This window comes from Passer montanus, unplaced genomic scaffold (assembly GCF_014805655.1).
Source record: "Passer montanus isolate IOZ18808 unplaced genomic scaffold, ASM1480565v1 scaffold107, whole genome shotgun sequence".
Taxonomy (NCBI): domain Eukaryota; kingdom Metazoa; phylum Chordata; class Aves; order Passeriformes; family Passeridae; genus Passer; species Passer montanus.
The window spans coordinates 868,889-892,368 of NW_024357281.1; the positions used below are offsets into that span (position 1 = coordinate 868,889).

The window sequence follows — 23,480 nt, forward strand, 5'->3', positions numbered from 1 at the left end:
TGAAATCCCTCTCTGGGGAGCTTGCTCACATATGTCACGGTGAGGAAGGCAGAGCAGAAAAACTATAAAGAGATAAGGCTTTTTAAAGTGATGGGGTCCTTTTTCCCTTCCAAGAGCCAGAGCAGACTTTGAATCAAGGGTGTTCAAATCATTTTTTTTATCCCGGATAGAAATTTCACCTTGAACTTCTAATAATAGCTTAGCATGGATTGTTGATTTCACTTATGAAAAAGGCCTCTGAAATTGTGTTCAGTCTTGCCTCAAGCCTTCAGGAGTATTTCTTCCCAGTTTATGGAGTGCACTGCAGTGGATGCTAGTAAAACCAATTATTTCATGAAAGTGACTGGTAGACTGCAAGGAAAAGAAAGCCCTTTCTCATCTGCCTAAATTAAATAGTTACAGTCCCTGACTTGCCCATTTCAGACCAGTGGGCAGTGTTTGTCGCAGAAGGGTATCAGTGACAGTCTCTAGCAAATGTGTTCCTTCTTCCTTCTTCCTTCTTCCTTCTTCCTTCACCTTTCCTCTGCTCTGGAGTGGGCGTGTCTTAGAAAGGTTATGGAAAAAGGCTGTGATGGTGGAAGTGCAGAGATGTCCCTGACAGCAGACCTCAGTCATTATAATGCGAGGTTCAAGCATGAAATATTTACTTATAAAAGTACAATTGAAAATTATCAAATGTATCTTAAGCATCAGGACTGAATCCAGCTACCTTGAGATTAATGTGAATTTTGGCATTGAATTCCTTTGAAATATTAGGCTCACCAATGCACGTAGCAAAGGGTAGACAATATCAGTACACCTTGGAGAAAAAAGGAGCAAAGATACATCTTACGCTGCTATTATTTATTATTAAAAGCCATTTCTAAAAGACTGCTGGGTACTAGGGTACAGAAATGTGTAGAAAGACTCAACCCATGCAGCAGAGAGCTTCAGACTCTAAAGCACCCGGTCTTGGTCTCTATGGAAAGCTTTTTCAAAAATTATAAGCTTTTTTTTTTCCCTTATATTTGACACAGACAAAAAATAGTCACAGATCTTCTTTTCAGGTTCTTTATGTCACAGGAAAGATGTGGTGCATTCTTTTTCCCAAAAGCTCCATATCCCAAACAGACAGTAGATAAAATGTAGTATTGTTTTTCTTCCTTTTTTTTTACACTGTTTACTAATTTTTTTTAATGCCATTCAAGTATTTATGCATTATATTATTTTGTTTTTAATAAAGATATCAGAACTGTGCTTAATAAGCACTATGGATCAATTTAAAATAGCACTGCTTTAGAATTGCTGCAGAAGACACAATCTTAGTCTTGTATCTTCTTTTAGATTTCCGTTCCATTGCTATATTACAATTGTTACTAAATTCAGATAGCATTCAGTGTGTGTGTGTGCTGGAGGAACAAACAAAAAAAGCAAGGTTGACATTCCTGCCACTTGAGAGCCTGTGTAGAAGCTGTGTTCAGACGAGGTCTGCTGGAAAGAGAAGAGTTAAGGCAGCAGTAGGTCATGGTAATGGTATTGTAATATCAGTAATGTAGTTCTTGATAACATGATGGCTTTGCTCTTAAAGGCAGTTACCTGAAAATAAACAGATAACAGTTATTTGTACATTAATTCAGCATTATTACATGCCAAAGAGCAACTGGAAGTGAGCCTTCAGGAGTTTTCTGACTGTAATCTAGAGCATATCTTAGAGAGGCATTTCTTGTAAAAGCAGTGAAGCCAGCATTTGGGCAACCAAAGGATGTGTAGGCCCAGGCCAGTAGATAAATAGGAGCAATGCTGATGCAGAAAAAGGAAGTTATATAAGGAAGCAGAACAGATTCGGATCTCCAGAGAAAAATATGACCCTTGCACCCAACATATCTCGTGTAGGTACTTTTGCCTAATGAAGTATGTTGTTAACAGAGACCAAAACGCTTGATTTTGAGGGTGAACCAAACCTCTTATGTTACAGGGAGATTTTCAAGAGAAATACAAGTTGTGGCTATTGGGTTAAAATCAGCCTTTATACAATCTGCTTGTTACTGCAGAATTAATGGGCATGCACATATCTTGCTAAAGTTACTTTGAAGTATATTGAAAGGCCCATATTTTATTAATCTAATTCTGCTAAGACTACTTTAAACAAAGTTGTAAAGGAAATACTAAAATATTTTTTTGCTGAGATTATTATAATTTGCCTAAGTTACATTAGTAAAGCAGTAGATAATGGTGACAAATGACTTTGGAATATTTTAGGCAGCAGAAATCAGGCTTACAAGAATTGAAGTCACTAGGGACCACAAAGGTAAAATAAATTTCCTGACTCTTAAATGCTGAGTTCTATCCCATAGTGAGAAGCGAAAGCTCACTGGGGATTTGTTTCATATAACTTCCAAATGAGAAGTCAGAAGAATACAGTCAGTATCATAAAATTTAACAAGTTGTTCCAGGAGCAGCACAATTTAAAAAGCCTAGAGTCATATAGATTTGTTTCCTATACCCATAGATGCCCATGCCTCCCTGGAGTAGCCTTTTTGCCTCTGTTGTGGTTCCCATAATTTCAGCCACCCCAACAACACCTCAATTTTCCATCCCCATGCCCCACCAGTGCCCACACAAAACTAAAGATTCTTTCAAGGCCATGGGGATCGGTTTGATGACAAGGTCCAAGCCACCCATGTGATAGCTGGCCAGCCAAATCTCCAGGCTGCCCAGCAGAGGCCAAGGCCAGAAACACAATTAAGAGACAATTTGCTGCAGGTTTTCTCTCCATGGGATATTCATTTTGTTCTTTCTTCTCTTTGTTGCAGTTTTGTACAATATGTGTAGGGCCCTGTTGCTGTCAGCTCTGAATTAGGCCGGCTGAAACTGGCTGAAAGAACTGACATTGGAATAAGCCAACAGATTTGAAACTAATAATGAGTGGCCAGGACAGACAGGCAGAAAGAGCCCTGTCTTAAGGAGTGGGCTGCGATTGTGTGAGCGCACAGGGCCCCAGCCTTGAACGACTCTGGAGACCCATCGGGATGTGCTAGGATTGTGCTTGATAATAGAGATGATCCTGTATTATGCACTCCTGTATAGACAGTCCAATCCCAGATCTCAGATGGAGAAACCTTTTGAGGGAAAGGGTATTTTCTGTATTCCTGTGGCAACAACATCCTCAGCACCCCAGGCCGCTGCATGGCCAGAAACCAACTGCTGTTTGCTTGCAGATAAGTTGGCTGTGGGCTGTAAATCTGATCTACTGGACTGCATCTGCAGGGAGGTTGTACCTCCCATGGGCAGTGTGCCTGCCCAGCCCTGCTTCACAGGCAAGGGAGAGCCATTCCCTTATGCAGTAGGTATTTATCCAGGATCCCCAAGGCCCACATGTCCTTCAACGTTCATTTGGTGGCTCTGCCATAGGCAGAGGGATGGCAAAATTATGCCATTTCTTTATGAGCCCGTGCTTTAAATTGTGCAGTCACTGGGAAGAATCATATTCTCAGATGAAAGAGGGAGCAGAGAGATGTCAGCAAAGCCACAAAAACCCAGCCTAAACTGCAAATGAATATTCCTCTTTATTTGTTGTAAAATTGAGTGAATTTGGAACCAGCTAATTTAAAAATGAATGTGATGCAGGTCTTCCACATGCAGTTAAAACTGAGACATAAGCCTGACCCTGTTTTTCAGTAGCACCCTGTCCTCTGGCACTGCCTCTATTCAGTTAAGGACATGCTTAAGAAAAGATGCACGTTTCTGCCTTGGTGAATTTAATGGTGCTGAAGTCCATCCCACTGCAGGACAGCAGTTAAGTACCTGCTTAACTTTCAGAAAGTCCCTATGTACCAGCTGTAATCCACTTCTGAAGCAGATAATCATCTCAAGTACCAAGATATCTCCCTAGAAATGAATGTGCCTTGAACTGTTCAATTCATTACAAGTATTGAGGAGATAGAATTCTTATGTAGTTAACAGGCTAATACACTGTTATTTAAAAATTTATTAATAGCTATTGAATAACAATATAACTAGTGCTTACCTGCAATTAAGATCTGTGTTGATTAGGTGCTGCTGGAGAAACTTCTGTAATGAAATATGTGCATTACCAAAACTTGAGCAATCCTGTAGTCTGTTATCCCTCTTATAGACACCAGAAAAGCAAAGCAAAACCCCTCCAGTGGGCTTATTCAGTTATGAAATACTGTGGAGGAGGTGCAGGAGGAAGAGAAAAAGAAATTCTTCCTAACCCTTGTAGTTATTTGGCCTGGAGATGAAACTCCAAGTCCCTGACTCAGATTTAATGCTTGTTTAAATAGTAATTGCTTTTATGTCCTAGGAACTGTGCAACCCACATAATGCCCATCATCCCAAACCAACAGAACATTTTTTCAAGCTTCTCACCTTAGTCTGTCCCTTTTAGTGACTGTTGCTTTTTTTCTTTTTAGGAACCTGCCTTGCCCTTCAAATGAACAGCCAAATTCCCTCTTCCATAAAATATAGGGCAAAGTCATTAACTTCTGGAGTCAATGACTGAATGGGCCCTTGCTTCAGGGGGGTGAGGCTCACAATGAGCTGGTGAACAAAGCTTTTCCATTTATGTGCTGAAGTCAAGGAACAGGGTATTCAGCTGACCTAATTAACTGTCCAAATAGGGCAGACCAAGTAGAAAATAAAGACCATGGGTCAGATTTGGATCTGCGTTATGCTGCTGAAAACTTCAGGGTAATCAGTGATGCTGCTACTTATTTAAAATTGACTCCGTGTCCACTTAGTGCATTAGTCCTGCTCTCAGAATCTGTAATGAACAACCTGCAATTAACTGGCTGTGTTTGTACCATTCTGATTCATCATAACATTTTATGTTATTATTAATGCAAACGGTTACCATGAAATATTTCTTCATTAGTTCTGACTGATTGACTTTTCGGTTTTTCTCTTTCCCACTGGGAAAAATAATTAGCCAGGAATAATACAATTAAGAATGTTTCAAATCAGTTCCATTAACTTGCTTTGTCTAATCAGTCGCGTGTCCCTCGGTCTCCTTTAAGTTCTGTCGGAGGAGCTGCTTCTGCACCGGTGCCTCTGCAAGGACTGTTATGTGAGCTGACTGTCCTCCCCTGGCGACTGCGCGGTGCCGGCATCCATGGGGGCAGTGCCATGTAAGGCCTTGACCCTTAATTGGGATGAGTGAGTGAGCTGGACAGTGCTTGCCTCTGGATTGCAGCCAACTCTATTAGACAACCCCAAACGGAGTACATCCTCCCCTTGTAATGCTTCCATCTGGCATCATCAGGCAATGCCGCTTTGCAAAATGCCGCGGCGTTACAAAGCCAGTGCACGATGGGCAGGAGCAGCCAGTTGGAAAGACAAAGGCTTGTCCCTTTCCTTCATCTTCCTTATGTATGGACTGCCAGGGCACAGAGATGGATTTCAATGGGGGGCAGTTCTGTTACTGCATTGGGCACAAACCCCTGATAGGGCTTTTCTAGAACAGTATTGTAAATTCAAATGAAGATGGTAGCATGAACTCACTGTATTGCAGCATCTATTTGCAGAGTGCAGGCTCCAGGTAACTTTAACTTGGTCAGTTTTGATCTAATTGCTTTCCTCACCTCTCCCTTTCTCCTTTTGCCTTTTCCCTTTCCCCATTCCTCTTCTCTCTTTCTCTTATATTTTCTTTTCATTCCCCTATAAGTCAAACCAGGTGTTCAGTACATCTACATGGGTAACTAAATTATTAGAGACTTAAAGAAAACAGAGCCTTTTACTTATGGCCATGGGGTCAAGTGCAGACTACACAGAAGTCATAAAATTGTCATAGCCTTTGTGTGTTGTATTTTGCCATTAGTTTTTTCATTAGTGAACATTTAACTGGTGAAATCTATTGGGCAAAATTAGCTTCTCAGTCACTTTGAGGATGAAGGGTGCTGGCAGAACCACTTAGATCAGCACAACCATCTTCTGTACAGTCATGGAAAACTTCATTCTCTAGGACAAAATCCACTTGCTCTCTTCTCAGTGATACTGGCCAAGTCTGGCTTCTTATCAGTCCAAAAGAAAAAAGTCTAAAGGAAAGGCATGACTCATTCTCTGTGATTTGGGAGTGCGATGTGCGAGAGGACAAAAGCAGGAATGAGACTTGTTGAATGCCATGTCATATGGGAAGAATGCCATGCCACCATGTAGGAAGATTTGCTCTGGAGAGCATTCAGTAATTTTCAGACTAATGGTGGCAAGCATAGAGTAGGGAGTATTGTCTTCATATGTAGGCAAACTGCTTTTCTGGGCTCCTAGGTTTTAAAATTGGTTATTATTTGAATACCAACAAAACTAACATGATTACCAGGAACTGAAGCTCTGTTACAGAATTGCAGAAACACAAAATAGGTAACATTGGAAGCAAACTCCTGAGGCCATCTAGCCCAACCTCCCTCCTCAAGCAGGGTCTCCTCAAGGAGCCTCCTCTCTCTTACCTCTAAAATTTCTAAGTAGGGAAAAATCCTAGGCAATATCTGGAAAAAAACTGTAGAAGGGTTGTATTTTGAACCCATGCTGAGCCTTGGAAGCTTAGGGGCAAGGTTTTTTCTCAAAAAACTGAGCTAAAGCAAGGCTGCTTCACATTTATGTTATTATTGGTTTATTTCTTTGTACTTTAGTTCCTTCACCCTCTTGTTATTTAAGACAGACCTGTCTTGCTAGGAAAATGGGGGGCTAAAAAGTCAGCCATGTCTTCCCAAACATGTCCCCAAAACAACATAGCAGCTTCATAGAAGGCTTTCAAGGAGGGGGATGTAAGAATCAATTGTGTGGCTAAAATGAAATGAGTTCAGGCTTTACTTCTGAAAAAAAAAAACATTCATAAGTGTAATATTTCTCCATTACAGTGGTAGACAGGACATTTTTAATGACAATGACATATTAGGATGAGAAACTTATAACTGGAGACATGATGCAGCCAAGCTAAAAATGTAGTTGCTTAAGAAATTGCCAGCAGAGACAAAACTAGAAGTAAGCAGCAACATTTTCATCCAAGGCAAATTAGCCCTCATGGTACCTCAACATGAGAATCCCTGCTCTGCCTCAGTGCTGTTGTGGTCTAGGGCAGAGGTAAAGACATATGCAACAGAGGTAAATCCTCGATTATGGATGATATGAGAGATGACCAAAACATCTGAGAGTGATGAAACAACCAGCACTAATGCTTAGGCTTTTCTCTCATAACGCTTTGTCTTTCCTTTCAAACCACCTCTGGTTTTTAACTCCAGAAAGAGTCCTTAACACTAGAGTATTCTGCTGTGCCTTATGGTAAACTTTATTGAAGACCAGCTAAGCTAAACAAAGATCAGCCTGCTGCAGTGGTCACTTGGTTCTCTGTAATTATATCCAGTGCTTTACTGTTTCCTGCTTTAATTTTTGTCTCAAATAGCTTTGAGCTTATTCATTTCCAGCTCAAGACTTGATCTTTTCTGTCTTCTCTTTGACTCCTGGTTTTTCTTTTCTCTTCTCTTTGCTTCAGGCCTGACTAGTTTGATTGCTTAACATATTCTTTAACACTTCACTCCTGAAGGCAGGTTTTCCATGCACTGGGATGCAGTGCAGGTTGGGGATGATGGTTCCACAGTGTTCTCCATTATCTGCTTCCTATCCCCAAGTCCTCCATCACTGCTGCTCCCTGTTCTGCATGCCTGCAGGCTGTGCTCAGTGTGTGTGTGTGTATATATATATATATTTTTTTTTTAATTTTTTTTTTTTTTTGCCATCCTGTGGCAGTTGGTCCCAGCTTCCCCAGTGGAAGGGCTCCTAAGCAGCCCTCCTGCCACCTGCTGCACTGGAGGGGGTTGGATTTCCTCTAGGAAGCCTTGGTACTGCACAAAGCTCCCTGAAAGCAGCCTCTCAACCCCAGCCTTGCACATTTGTTACAAAAGGCAGTACATACATGTATGGGGCAGGGAAGATGGAGAGAGATTATGAGACCCATTAACCCCAATGCCTATGAAAAAATAACTTCTGCTCCTTTAATTTTTCAGTTTATATTGGTTTTTTTTCCATAACAATGTTAATGGTTTGGGTTTTTTCTCACCACTCCTGCAGAGACAGTTCCCTCTCCTATTTTGTCTCTGTGGGATCTGTTCCTCCTTGCTGTCACAGCTTTTTCATTTTGGCTTTCTGCCCAGTTTCTCCACAAAAGGCACCTGTAAAAGATTTTTTTGTTTTAATTGCTTTAACTTTCTTTAACCTTCTTGTTTAGTTTTTTTCTCTGTTCCCTCTCTGATTTAGAACTTTTCTTTATGCAATCATTTTCTTTACAAGTTTTCACTCTTTGGCTATCTCTTATTCTTGTAACAGGCAGAAAACAACCTGCAGCTTAGACTGAGCTGCAACTCCTCTCCTTCCAGGCATGTGTTTTATTTAGTTTGAGGACCACCTCAGCCATGCTACATACAGAAGATAAGAGCTTAGAGAAACAGAGCAGCTTTGGTAAAGATTCTCTTAATAACCTGTAAATGACACAGAAATAAAAGCTGGATTTCAGAACAAGACTCTCTGTTTCTCTGCACTTCTGTGTAGCACATGATCTCAGGAATAAAACCAGTCTTGAGTGCTTTCTCTATACAGTAACTTTGTGGTAAGTTATATGGCTGCCCAAAGCTGAGGGCACTGGAAAGTCAGGCAAGATCCCTTTTAGCATTGCTCTGAGGAGGAGGTGTACCTGCTTACAGCTCTTCTTCCTCTTAACCTCTGCACTTTCATAGATTGCCCCCTTGAACCTCCAGGAATCTCTGCTGGGCCCATCTTTTCTAATCCCTGTGAATGTGCTTCTACTGCCCTATATGTAGGGCGTAATTATAGGGGTGTATTTTCAACATCCTTCCCTATACTTTCCTGTCAAGTGGTCATATATAGTTTCACCAAGCTCTGTGATGCAGTGAGCATCTGAAGGGAAAATTGTCTGTTCTTATTGCAAAAAGAATTAGCCTCTTAATTGTCTCTCTCATTTAGGGGAAAAGGCTGCCTACTCTGGCTTTTTTTTTGTCTCCAACTTTCTTTTTTTTCCCTTTTTAGGCGTGCCCTTTATTATGAGAGTGACTTGTATCAGCAATGTAATTCCTCCAGCAAACTCACTCTGCTGATTTCAAGAGTCTGTTGGTGCTGTTTTATTCTTGTCATGTCGGATGCAGTAATCCAGTTTGCATTCACGATTAGATTAGGAAAGACATGAAGTACCTGCATTTGCAAAATTAGTGTGGATATTTACCAGTTGGCAGCTTGTTCTCTTACTTCCTCCTCACCTCACTGCTGGAAGCCTTTAATCCACTACTCAGATGTATAAGTTAATGCCTTGCTGTGAATCAAGAAAATGTCTTTCTGCATTGTTAATTTCTGTGACATGATCTCGCCTCATGTTGTCTTCACAGGCACATGCCATGGCATAACCTGATGAGATGTAACCTGTACTCTAACAGGCAGCAAGTAGTCAGTATGCTGATGATGCCTCCCAGCAGCCTGTCTTAAGAGAGTTTTGTAAGAGGGAAATTAAAAAGGAAAAAAAAGACAGGTTGTCTCACCTAGCTCCTATGGAGAGGTGCACAAAACCATCTCTATATGGTGAGATAGGGCTTATTAAGAGCCCTATACTCTCTGTAGAAAATAATTGTCAGGGACTTCTTTTATTTTGTTCCCCACTTCTGCATGTTCCCAGGACCTGCAGGGCAGTGAACAGACAGAGAGTGCAGAGCAACTTCTGAGCCTACAGCAGCCCAGAGCCTGTTTCCAGCCTAGTCTTAACACGGTGCTGGAGACAATGATCTGGGGGCTCAGAGGGCCCAACAAGTCAGCACTCAGACTCCACCTGGATTTAAACTGACCCTATTCCCTTTTCACATAAACACAGCTCCCTGAACCTTTTTGCCTGTGTGTCATCCCTCCACTGAAACCTTAAAGACAAAAGTTCATCTGAGTGCACAAGTTGGATTTTTTTTACTATTAAAATGTTGATAGCTTTCAATTTTCCAGGGCTTTTGTAGAAACATTCACAATAGAAATGAGCCTAGCCATTAAACTTCACTACATGATGGGAGCTAATTCCTGCAGTTGAACAGCTTGTTCTTGGTTCCCCCACACATGATCTCTTACTACTCCAGTCCCTAAAACTCTCCTAGCTCAAATTCAGATCTCCTTCAGCATGCTTCTCCAGGAGTAGACAGGAGTCCCAAAGCAAGGCCAAGGACTGGCATGCTGCACATCCAGAGCTCAGCTTGCGTCACATCCAAACCTCAGTTTTGTTTGCAGTCAGAAAAGGATGAATAGATGGACCATGCATCATTAGCCAAGGGCTGCTGAGATGTTTGTTCTTCAGTACCAGCCAGGAACACGTATTTCTAAGGCAATAAGTCCCTTGTGAGAAGACACTGCTGGTAGCTCTTTTATGTTTAATCTGCTGGGATGCTAGTCTGAGCCCCTTGGTGTATTATTGTGATATAATTGTGTCATCTCAAAGTTACAAACCTGTATGCTATTCTGCCAAGGAAATGTTTTTCCAAATATGCTGAAAGCTGCCAACTAGCTATTTCTGCAGCTTAGTAAGTGCTAGGTAATTTTCTTCTTAGAAAAGTGGAAAGAGAGTAGGGGAAAACAATAACGAAAAATAATTTACAATTCCCCAGAAATTACCTAGAATCATCCCTTAGGAAGAGCATCAGTGGAGGCATCAGGGGATGCTCCTCCTGCCTGCAAAGCTGTTCACATACCATCACATCCCCACAATGTTTCCACCCTTTGCCCCAACCTCTGCAGCCTCTCTCTGTGCTCACTCTTTCTCTTCGTCCCTCAGTCACATGTCTCCCTGCAGGCAGGCTGCACTTTCCAAGGCACAGGCTGCTCCTCTCTGACTGCCAGGAGCTGCCTCCCTAACATCTTGCCCCTGCTGCCACCCAAAGCAGCCAGCCAGAGATGCTCTTCCAGCCTGCTAGTGGCTGGATGGGCACAGGAGTGTGTGGGCAGACTGCCAGATCATCTCAGGGGAGCATCCGGAAAGAACAGCCTTTCCTGGGGGTAGGTTTTTCCCAGCTGAGGATTCATCCAGCCAGATCGAGGCGGCTGGCCAGCATTTCCCAAGGTGAAAGCTTCAGTGCCTTGAGCAGCCAGGAAGTCAGACACTAAAATGTCAGCGTCTGTGCCTCCTCCCTGGTGCATGGAGGACAGAAAGGCTGTTTTCCTCCCCATAGTGTCCTTGCCAGGGGACGAGAGCCAGGTGGGAGCTGGTGTAAGGCATGGACACGAGGGCTGCAGTGCTCAGGCCTTCACAACTTGCCTCTGTCTCAAAGCGGCTTAGCCTCAGTTTGGGAGGAGCAGGGTGATGGTGGGGTGAGCCTGGGCACCCAGGGCTATCTTTGGTCAAAGGGAGCAAAATAAATATGTCTTTGGTCAAAGGGAGCAAAGCAGCCAGGCTGCAGCTGCCTTCAGCATGGGCAGTGCACCTGGCCTTTCCCCAAGTACATCCCACCACCAAGGCACACCGTTTGCCTCTGGCTTTCAAAAGTGCTCTGGGTCCCCCCCACAAGGTCACCTCATGTGAACTACCACCCCACTATTGCCAGATCATCTTGGAATGAAAAGATTTGGAAGACAAAGGAATCCAACCAAAGCTGTGGCTTAGCAGAGAGGGTGAGTGAGTGAGAAAGTTTAAGCAAAGCCAGAAATTAAAGCCTTTCTCAATTTTCATCCAACTGTGTTGACATATGAAAGCTAAACGACAGTTTATTTAAAGCGACTCTGTTACCTATTAAATTGCAAAAGACCAAGTTCTTTGGTATTCATGAAGAAGAATTCATTAATTCCATAACAGTTAACTTTAAACATGCAGCAATATGCTGAATACTGATTACTGAGCCATGTAAAAAAGGGTAAAAGAAAAAAAAAAAAAAAACACAACCAAAAACCAGAGCACTATTTTATTCATTTCATGTTGATTGTATTACTTCAGCAGATGCAGTGCTACTTCACAGATGCACTGTGACCCTAAACTGGTCCCACAAATGGCATTTCTCTGGGTCCAAAGCCCCCATCTCTCACTGCAGCTTGCCCACAGCACTGCAAAAGAGCACACTTGGCTGTCAAGAAAGGCTTGCAAGAGCTAAGGATAGGTGGAAAAAAAAAAGAGGTAGGAGTGGGAGCACCAAGCACAAAGTTAAAGTATGCGTTTGTAATGTAACAGTGGTGGTGTGCTGGATTATTCACGCTTCTGCTCCACAACTTGAAATTGAGGGTGGTAAAAACAAGATGTTCAAAACCCATCTAGATGATTTCTCAGGGGGTGCTGTATAAATGCGATAACCATCACCAGTGAGAATAAAGCAAACAGCAGGAAAAAAAGTCAGCAGCCTGGTCTTTGGTGAATTCACTCTGAGTCTTATATGTCAGGAACCATTGTACTTATCATCTGAAATCCGACTCCCAGCCCTATCCTGGCTCTCCATCAGCCCTCGGTCTGCAGTGAGCAAACTTCTTCTGAAGGATTGTCGGTTTGTAGCCAGCGCAGGCAACGCGTCTCTGTCAGGAACAGTAATGCATGTCGACAAGTGCACATTAATTTTAGATTATTCATCCTGACAAGGCTGTTGATTTGGAGGTTTGCTGCAACTGTTGGTTTAAACAGGCACAGAAGGAAGCTGGAGGCATGAACAAAACCCAAAAGGGGACTTCTGGGAGGGGATCTAATATCCTGATGAAAAGTCTTCCTAAATTTGTCTAGAGCTCAGCTTTGAGCTTGGAAAGCTAAAGTGAAATAGAGATGTATTTCAAGGCCTAGCAGCACAGGAGAGGTAACCATGGCAATTTAACCTATTCAGTCTGAGATAGGAAGAAGCAGGATCAAGTTCCTTCGCTCCTTTTATGCAGAAAGTGCTTCACATGCGATAAAGGATGAAGGAAAGGTTGTCAGAGAATGAATGAAGGAAATTAAAGAAAATTCATGCAAAAGGAGGAGGTCTTCTGCTCCAGAGCTGCTGGGGAGTTGTCAAACCAAGCCAGTCCTCACAGCTAGGGCTGACAGAAATGCTGCATTCAATTCTACCCCCAATAAAGTTAATGACAACCCCACCACACCTGAAAGAATAAAGGATAGTTCTTTACATCACCAAGATGAGCTCTGTTTGGGACTTCTCTCACAGAAGCATATAGAGAGATACAGCTCCCCAGTGTCTGCTCTGGAGCAGTTTTCTTTAGTGTGTGCAAAGCATCTGCATCTGCTCTCTGTGGTGCAAAGCAGGTGCAGTTGTCTCGCTGCCCTCCAGACTCTGTGCACCCAGAGCCACGCAGCCCTTCCAAGAGTTGCTCCTGTGTCAAGTGATGCAAATGCATTCATAAGACTTTGGGGAGCAGTTTCACGGATCATCCATTTTCATGGATCACAGGTCATTTAAACAAAAGAAGACTGTTAAGCAGTGGATAAAATTGTTGAGGTGCTGCTCCCACTCTTTAATATTAGTAAATCTCTCTGTGACCCTAAAGCAAACAAAAATGAGTAAACTCCAGTCTGCCTATTCAAGGGACATGTAACATGTCACAGAGCAAAACTGTGCCATTCTTATGACCAAGAGAAAAATCTATAGAAGTGAAGATGAAGAGCAATGAAAAATACTGTATATTCAGGTTCTAATATTTGTTATTTAAATTATTCAGACAGATACCTAAAATACAGATAGGAATGATAGGATGGGTGTGCCCTGCTCTTACAGTGAGGAGTTCCACAGTTGTGGGGCAGGAGGCTGATTCTATACCTCCTACTGTCAAACATCACTGTTTTCTTTTCTCTGAAGACTGCATTTTTTATGTGCATTGCACAAATACAGGGAGCACTTCTTTAGCATTATCTTTGGATAATCACAGCTTAATGGTCTTTGAATTCATATTGTCAGACAATAGTTCTTGTCATGCATAAACTTTTGTATTATTAAAATAAAATTCTGGTAAAAAATAACCTATTTGAGATTTTTCACAGAGAGAGTGCAAAGAACTAAAACTGCTATTCTCTTTGAAACGTCAGTAGCAAGCAGACTCCATTCCTTCTCCTCAAGGAATGATTTACCCATAGACTGTTAGTATTTACAGTAATAATTATTTTAGTGAATATGGACCTGAGAATTCCAGATATGCAAGTCCTCAGACCCTTGGTTCACTCCTCCTTACAAAAATGCTACCTTATTGTACCTAGGGCAAGGAGAGATGTTGTGGTGGTGTATGGGCTTTGCTGCTGAGGTTAGTAGATGTCAGCACTGTGAAGTCTCGCAAAAATGACGAGCAGGTCTCAAGAGACCTGGTGATCACCAAAACTTGCCACATCAAGAGTTTTGTGCTGTTAGCTCATGGTTACAGGGTGCTTTCCCTGTTGGACTCTGTTGGTGCCTGTTGAGCATATTCCTTATCCAGAACATCTATTTCAGCTGTGCTCTTCTCTGCAGCACGAACAGCACTGGGCAATGATGTGGAGAAAGGGGCAGTTTCAGAGGTGAAATGGTTAAGCAATAATCATCTCCCTCTGTCTTTGGAATTAACATTGGAGGCAGAATGTAAAGAGCAGCACGCAGAGCAAGGTGGGTGCAACTTCCCAAAGGGAGGATGAGCAGCCCAAGTGAATAATTGACTAAATAGCATGAAATCTGGCAATATTCAGTCATCTGAATTCAGGTGAAAAATGTGGGTTGAGCTACTGAACCTCCTGCTGCTTCTAGCAGCAGCACTAAGCTGGCAAGCCATGAGACATGTTCCCTCCTGCCAGTCCTACCAGCCTCCTTCAGCTGGATGGGGCCAACACAGGGGGCCCTAATTTAGCCTGACTTCTTAACTAAGGAAATTGTTTATGGTAATGTGTAAGTTTTGGGGGGGTTTTGTTGGGTATTTTTGTGGGTTTTTATGGTTTTTTGGGTTTTTTTTGGTTTTTTGCCTGAGTACATTTGCCCCACTGCCTTTATTTTCCTTTTTACCTGCAGAACTTTCTATCCTACTGTTGCTTCCCTCTTCGCCTCCTCCCCATACGTCCCAGAGTGCATCTTGCACACACGGGTGTAGCTAAAGGAGGACCAAGACCACGCCATGACATTTAGTTTATTCTTTACTTGGAAGCAGGGCGCAAGGCACAGGCAATTTCCCCTCAGTCTGCAGCGGGCAGCAGAGAGGTTGATGTGGTATGTTTGATCACATGGAGAAAGCCAACGTTTTGAGTCCCCATCAGTTACAGTTAACCCATCAAAAGATTATGGGTTGTGAGTGCAAGGGATTGTGGCTTGTGAGTACTCTTACTGAGTAGAAGGGCAAGGTTTGTCGGCCCTTTCTTCACCCCTTTGGGAAACTAAAAGTTAAAAAAAGAAAGTAAAGCTGCAAATGGAAGATGATTTTTTAGGTCGATTTTTTGGCCCTTGGAATCAGGTAAACACTGAGTAAAATCTAAGAAAATCCTCACCCATCACCACTCAGTACTACCAAATGCCTTACTCATTCTTTTACATACCAATGCTTAGTGGATTTTTCTTTTTCCTTTAACTGTAGCTGTTTCACTACGATTAAATAACAAACTGCAGGATTTTCTAATATTTGAACGTGTTGTAATTTTAGTGGTCATCCTTAATCTTTTTTTCCTAGCACAGCTTTTTCTCTCATCAGCTTAGCATTTAAACTGGATTCATTTTTAATGCGTTAATATGCAAACACATTTATGTCAAAATTGATTCAATATTTAAACTTGTTCAGTTTCAAATACATTTTATGCTTCAGCTGTTTCAACTTGTAGATTATTTCAAATGTGGAATTGATTCCAAAATTAAGCAGGTTTAAATGTTCAGTCAATTTATTTTAAACTATGTGTGTGTTTTAGAGACCTATATGGAGAAATGCTAATTTTTTTTAATGGTGCTTTCACAGTTTGCATTGTGTCAGCACTTTAAAAGTAAATCTCTGCACATACAACTGCTCCTTAAAGTCGAACCAAGTCTACTGTACGACTTAGAAAATGGTAAATTATTAGCCTGATCTGAATACAGTATATAGAACCAGCCAACCTCAGAAAGATATTTTTTCTGTCTTCAAAAATGATTGGTGAAAATCTATCTGTCTGTCAGTATATTTAAATATATAAAATAATGCTTTTCCAAAATATGCCATTTCCAGACATAACTGTGAATCTAGGCTGTATCTGTAGAACTGCTTGCTGGACAGTGCAGTGTGTTAGCTAAAAGAGAAGAAGGTCTGCAACTGATGCCCACTAAGAGGATCCCAGCAATCTCAGTCAATTCTTTCCTCCACCTGCATTCTCTGGACCCTGTGAAAGGGTACTGGATATTTCAGGCAGCAGCATCTTTGCTCTGCATTCCAGCACTGTTGCTCCACTGTGTGAAACAGACAAATATTATTTTGAGGGGAAATTAAAAGCAGCTTCCCATGTTCTCAGGTGAGTATCCTTACTGCAGAGCTATAAAGTCCTCCTCCTTTCTCTTTTCTTCTCGTGGACGCTTAATTATTTAAGTGGCATAAAATAAGCATGAGAGATTAAAAACAATGCATAACCAAATTTCTTATGACCCTCTAGCTTTGGAAGTCAAATCTGAGATGCCTCTTCATTCCCTCTTTCAAGGCAGAGATTTGAAAACTGTTTTCCTACTCCTTCAAGTACATGGATAATGCTAAAAAGTTTACTTTTAAAGCTTTAATTTTTATTGATTACCTTTCGTTTTCCTTCCAAAAATGTCACAAAGCACTGAAATCTCTTTTCAGTGAAAGTGAAAAGAATGGGACCAGGAGGAGTGAAATGGGAATGTTTTGATTAATTTTTATCCATTTCAGTGGTGAGGAGCCAAAAACCAAATATGGCTTGAAGGACTTCTCTTTTGTTTGGTTTTGGCTGCTTGGCTGTCTTCCTCTCAGGAAGACATAATGTTTTATAGCTGCTTTTTTATATCACAGTAGAACAAAACCTCCAGTTTTTCAGTTGGCATGACCTTCTCTGTAATCTTAGAGAAAAAGTACTGAATGGTTGCAAACACCTTGGCAATTGGATACACAGGTGATGTGTTTTTGTCGTAGGTGACAAAAGTCTTTGGTTTTGCTGTCTGGATAGAGCCAGAAGTGCTGGCTTCTGTTATTATTGATCTGGTATTTTTAATGATTATTACAAGAAGAAAGGTTAAGTTATTGTCAGAAAACTGCTTGCAATATTGCTGATGCTTTGTAGTAGAACCTCTCCCTGCAGCAGTTATTTTCTGTCCTTCAGAGTGCTAATTTTGCACTGTTAATGTTTTTAATACATTGTCATCCAAAGAAGAAAAAGAAAACCTCAGGTAAATTTCTTCTCAGGTTGCTTATAATGTGAGAATAGGAATTAGTTCATTTGGGCTATTTTCAAGATTCCTATAATTTAAAAATTGTTTTGTTCTTCAGAATGAAATGTTGCATAACAGTAGTTAATGATGTAGATGAGCTCTTTTTGTTATTCTCTTCAAATTAAAATTTTTTAAGTTGGAAACATCTGAGTGTTGGTGAGAGCACACATATTAGCTGCTTTCATTTTAGAACCATTAAATGCACACAGAAGTATTATCACTTCACATCAAAAACTGAGAGGCTATATGTACCTGCCAACATTATCTGTAAAAAACAAGTAGGTTTAATACCTGCATAAGCTCAGGTTTACAATATCTGACTCATTTTATTTAAAGTAATACTTTAACAAAAGCATAGGTAACAAAAGATAATTGCATGGGTTTATTGAGAGTTTAGGGTGTTTCAGAAGACATTACACACAGACACATGCAGACACAGACCCACACACTCCTACAGAATAAGTTGCTATGTCACAATTGCATGTTTATTTCTATCAGTTCACAAATTATGGTCAGTTTAGGTACTGCTGGTTTTTGTCCTACGAGGGACAGCAGTTGTATGCCAATGAAAATACTCAGGTGCTCAGCAGTAGCAGAATCAAGTCTGAGAGTGAGAAATGCAGCCAGTCAGCATCTCAGCGGATGATAAAAGCAGCCTGAGGTTGCATCTATCCTAGTTAATTAAACATGCCCAGGACTGCTGTCTGGCACTGAGACCAGTAGGCATGAAGCATTCCATGAGTCTGGGGACTATTCTGACAGTCTTGAAAGACAGATTGCCACCATCCACTGCCCAGGCACCATTATTTAATTTACTAAAGGTTAAGACAGCCTAACAGTTCAATTCCAGAGCTGACATTCTCAGAGCATACTTAAAACTCCAATGGTGGCAGAGGCTGCATGTTTTCAGAGTCAATACAAAGGCTCTTGGAATAGTAGCTCCTGTTCCCATGCAGCTCCTTTCCCAATGGATACAGTGCAGCTCCTGTATGCATCTGTGCTGTGCCCAGAGTTCCTGCAGTGCACCATCATGCACCCAGCTTGGTGCATCATCACACAGGAGCAGCTCAGATCATCCAGGGTGCAGGCATGGCCTTATTTTTGAGTTTCACTTCCCTGTGTTGGGGGCTGATGGGGAGTCGGCTTTATGGCATCAAAGGCAGACCTCCCATGAGAAGCCAGAAAGGCAAGAAGAATGTGGTCCAGAATTGAGTCAACAGACTTCTAAAGACAGGCCTTCCATCCCTCTGGAAGAACAGGCACCTCTGCCTGGACCTGTGAGGAGAAGTACCCTTATGCCATGTCCAAAGGCTGCTTTGTGGGAGAGAAGGATAGCAATACTCAGTCTGCCAGTGGGAAATCATAACCTAAGTGCAGTCTGACAGGAGATGGGGACAATTACCTGGGTGTGATTACAGGGAGAAATTTGGCTTGGAAATAGCTTCTGTGCTTCCTGTGACACAGTGGCGTGAAGGGAAGAACAGATGAATTCTGTGTTGGTTTCAATGGGCTTAGGGGTGTTAGCACAACCTTGTCACTTCAGAACATTACACAGTTAAATACATTTATGGTTTTGACAGAGAAATCTCAATCTATTTAATACCATGGTAAACAACTAGCTTAAAAATCTATCATCCTTTATTAAAGATTCAGAATAAGAAAAGAGGAAGACTAATGCCTCTGACATATAAACAGGGAGGTAACTTCTTTTTAGCAATATGCCATATTTCCTTAGACTTTAGCTGTAGAGAGACCATTTGGCAACCATTTGACTGATATTAGAAATTATAGTAATTGCTCTTGTTAAAGAAAAGATAAAATGTCATCTGGGCTGGGTTGCAGCTGGTTTGTCACATCTTGGTTCCCTGAAGGACAAAATGTGTGCCAAATAAGGAGCAAAGAGCATCAAAGACAGAAAAATTTGGCTTTGGACTCTGAGACTGGCTCTTGCATCAGTGGTCCTAGAGAATAGCAGGCACCATCTAGTCTTCTTAGCCCATTCAGTCTTTGTAGTGGTGTTGGGCTGACTTGATGGTAGCTCCCTTTGGATGACATGCTCAATGTAGCAACAATAGCTGCCACCTTAGTCAAGCAGATCAGATTCATGCAAAAAAAGACACAGACACCTCAGAAAGCACACAAATGTATATATGAACATCCAAATCACACACAAAGAAGAAAGATATTATGGAAAAAGAACAAATAGCATAGGAAAGGAGCAAATAGGGATAGAGATAGACAACAAAGAGATAAAAGCATAGAAAGAAAGGAGAGAGCTAGGAATTCGTTCATTGCACAATAGATCCTGGCCAGAGGTAGTTCTGAGGCAAAAACATTCTCATGTCCTCTAGAACCTTCTGATGCTTCTTGGCTCAATCTTATAATTTTCCAGGAACAGGGAAAGTAAAGTCCCACAGTGTTAGGGTGCATTGTGTGATCAGGGGAGGTGTCCCCAACACACACTATTATCTGCATACCTGTATTATACTTATTACAATTTCTTCCCATCAGCCTTCCAAATAGAGCTCTCCTAGTGGAAATGGTAGGTGGAGTAGCATAGAGTCCACTCTATTTTTTAGCTTATTTCTCAGCACATTGATTCTATACTCTTGATTTCTCAAGGTCTTAGGTTCTTATGCCTGCTGCTCAGACTTCAGCACACTTGCTGGGCTTACCAGTCAGACACCTTGTGTTCTCCATGACTTTTGGTAACTCTTACAACAAATTTTGTGCAACAGACTGAACTGGATTCATGTTACCTTAGGGAAGGGGGAAAAAAGTTGTTTCTTGCTCTATTACTGCCTAAAACACCATCAAGTGAAGAAAAACAGCCCTACCACATCTGAATATTCAGAAGTTGAAGTCCAACATGCATACAGTGATAATAGGTCTGTAGAGCTTAGAAAGAGCAACCAGTGATGCAGGAATCTGTTCTAAACTGTAGTTTGATGCATGAATGATCAAATAAATAAAATTAATACTCATATACTTGTAGTACTCAAAGGCTGGGAGCTCTGAGTACATCTGCTCTTTTTATGAGTTATCTGCATTAATGTAATATCCAAAAGGCTGATCAGCTGCAGCACTATGTCTGTATTTCTTAAATAAAACTACTGTGACCCAGAAGATCTCAAAGAATAGATTGAGATGAGCATGGGAAAGCTGGCTGTCCTAACTTGTAATATATATTTATGAAATGCACAATGCATTAGGTGACACAGACTGCTATTTCATTAACTACACATTTTGAAGAGAGATTTTTCTTTGTCTTTTAAATAGATCTTGTAAGAATAGAAAATATCATTACATCAAAGAAAATATTCATATAACCCAAATGATCTGACATAAGCCCTCAAATGCCAGGCAACCCATAGATGATATTAGAATTCTGTGCCTACCTCTAACAGTAATGCAAATCAGTAAAAAGTTCGAACAAAATGTCATCTTTTATGCTAGAATTCTGTGACAGGAAGACCTCTAGGCAGATAAAATGAATATGCCCAGCTGATCACTTTTCACAATGGTAACATTGTCATTTTTTAAATGCTCTGATTTGCTACCTGATAAGGCAAGGTTCAATACCCCGCAAAGCCATAACTATGCTCTAAGGAAGCTTGAGATTCCCTTTCTTTCTTAAGATGCCCTTATGACATTCTGCCTGGGGGAACCTTCCTCACCTCCTTGATGTTATCAAACCCCCCCGTCACTCTTACTTGTGCTGATGGGGTCAGTTTTCTACTTCTTACATTGCCAGTCAGCTCCTCTAGCAAAGGTGTGGGGTTGGCATTGAGTTTAGGGTGCAGTCATGTCTTCTCAGCCTCTGCCTGTTAGGAGTCAAGATTACTCATGCTAGCAATTTGCTTTGGAGCAGAGGTGCAACATTGAAGCAAAAGTACAGATTATCATCATGCACCACATAGTGGTTGAAAAATCCACACAGTTCTCAAAAGATAGAGGACAAGGACAAGAAATACAAAGGTCCCATTCATACATCGTAGACAAGCAGAACAGAGCATACAGTAATTTGCATGTTGTTCTGTATTTCCTTACATTTAATTAGATTAAATTTTAGTGGAGAAAATTATAATCAGTTGATTATTGAATTGAATTCCATTTTTTGCTATGCTTTTAAATGGAAGAATGCATGCCACCTATAACAGAAATCCTAATAGGCTAAATATAGACTATCAGAATTTTTTCTAGCCATCAGATTTTATGGTTTGAGACTTAAGTAATGAAGAAGGATCAATACAGACAAAGAAATCAATATGTTTTGCACGCACTGTTTCCCAAGTTCAGAACAAACTTGCAGAACTGTCTGTAATTCCTTCACTGTAGCCATATATTTTGAAATCTGTGGAAAATCAGCCATGCAAAGAATGTTCTGAAAACAAATATGAACATAAAATCTTCCCTCCCTCCCCCCCCCCCCCCCCCCAAAAAAATACCCATGCATTTTCTTCCCTTGCTTCAGTTAGGGGGAAAAAAAGATTTGCATATGCTGCTCAGCAGAGATGATTCAGGGACCAGTGATGAAAATTACTACAGACACAAAAAGACTTCCATATGAAAAGCTAGTGAAAATCTTGAACGTCCTTAGCCCAGAGATTAAATAAATAACATGGAGCATGATAGAAGTACACCGAGTAATGAATAATGTAGAGGAGGCAACTTGGGAACTCCTAATTACCTTTTCTTTATAACTCATAACTAACTGCTAAGATGGGATATATTTTTACCCAAAAGCACAGTTAAATATGGAATTCACTGCCACTAGCTATGACTGAGGCAAATCATCTAGTAAAAAATGATAAAAGGGTAGAAAAGTATATGTACATTGAGAATGTCTATTGTTACCCTGGGTCAGCTTAAAAAGGCAATGTGTCATAAAGCCATAATCTTCCAAAAGGAATCTAAATACTAACACATTTTTGATGTCTAGTTTGTTCCACTGCTGTGTTACATAGTTTTTGCACATCCATTGAAACTTCCATTGCCAACCATTGGCACAGGTGAGAGCATGGGACAGGTGTCAGTGCCCTGCTCTGGCCTAGCAGCATTTGTACAGCTCTAAAATGGAAATAAAGCAGGGCTGCAGGGTCAAGAGGCCACTCCTGCCTGAGCACAGGGTCAGTTATGCTTTGTCTGGCCTAGATTTAACCATTGCTGGGAAGGGGAGTGCAAGAGCCTCCACATGCAACCTTCTGCAGTGCCTGATAAGCCCTCTCGTTGCAAGCTCACATGTGGTCCAATCCTCCCTTGCAGGCAGGGAGGACTCCTGAGTCAGGCATCCACTGTGGGCACAGACAGTGAGCTTTGCCTCTCTGCTTCACACCATACTTCTGTGTGTTTGATGACTGTTGTAATGTTGCCTCCTTAGTACTTTCTTCTTCAGGCTAATTAAGTGCAGACTTTCTTCTGAAGTCACATTTTCCAGACCTCTGATCTGCCTTGGTGCTTCCCTCTGCCCTCCCTCCAGCTGAGCCACACACAGGTTGAGGCACGGTGCCCAAATCTGAATGCAGCCCCTGTGAAGCCTCTTGAGTGCCAAGTGCAATGAGAAGGGCTGTTTCAGATGTCTTGTTTTTTTCCTGTTCTTACATTCCACTATGGTGTTTCGTTTTCTTGGATCTGCAGGACACTTTTGAATTTTGTTTGGTGTGTGTGATCCATTACAGCCTCTGAGGTTTTCCCTAGAACTTCAAGTTGCAAATTATTTCCCCCAAGATATGCACAGCTGATTAACCCAAATAAAGTGTGTATCTTACTTTTCCTCTCTCAAATTACGTTCAATGTAAAATAAGAAATGGGATACCCATTTTTGAATGACTACCACATGATCAGGAGAATATAAAGAGGATAATGAGAAAGAGCTCTTGTTATTCATTTGTTAAGTGTAATTTAGCTTTCATTATTTCTTACAATAGCAAATCATCTAGTCGTAACATCATGTGCTGAAGTCTGAATTCTCTGTGACTGAGAACTGCATGACAACATTTATCAGTATTGAAAAATTTGGTTGTGTGTGGATTTGCAAAACAGAAACCCTTTTGCAGTTTTCACAGAATTCGGCAATAGTCTTGTGGAAATGTGTGATCTGACCAGTTAACTTCCCTCAGGAGCTGATGGCTATTGATCTTCTAG

General features: G+C 41.3%; 1 protein-coding gene across 2 annotated transcripts in view; it reads left to right on the forward strand.

The window, feature by feature from the left end:
• CDH20 (cadherin 20) overlaps positions 1-23,480 on the forward strand; it is a 119,285-nt gene that overhangs the window by 23,510 nt on the left and 72,295 nt on the right. The window contains exon 1 of one of the 2 annotated variants that reach the window (XM_039722132.1): positions 5,014-5,126. The exons of the other annotated variant lie outside the window; for it this stretch is intronic. The gene's annotated coding sequence lies outside the window, so the exon portion shown is untranslated. Of the gene's footprint in view, positions 1-5,013; positions 5,127-23,480 lie in introns of those variants that run through there. 2 annotated transcript variants of the gene reach the window in all.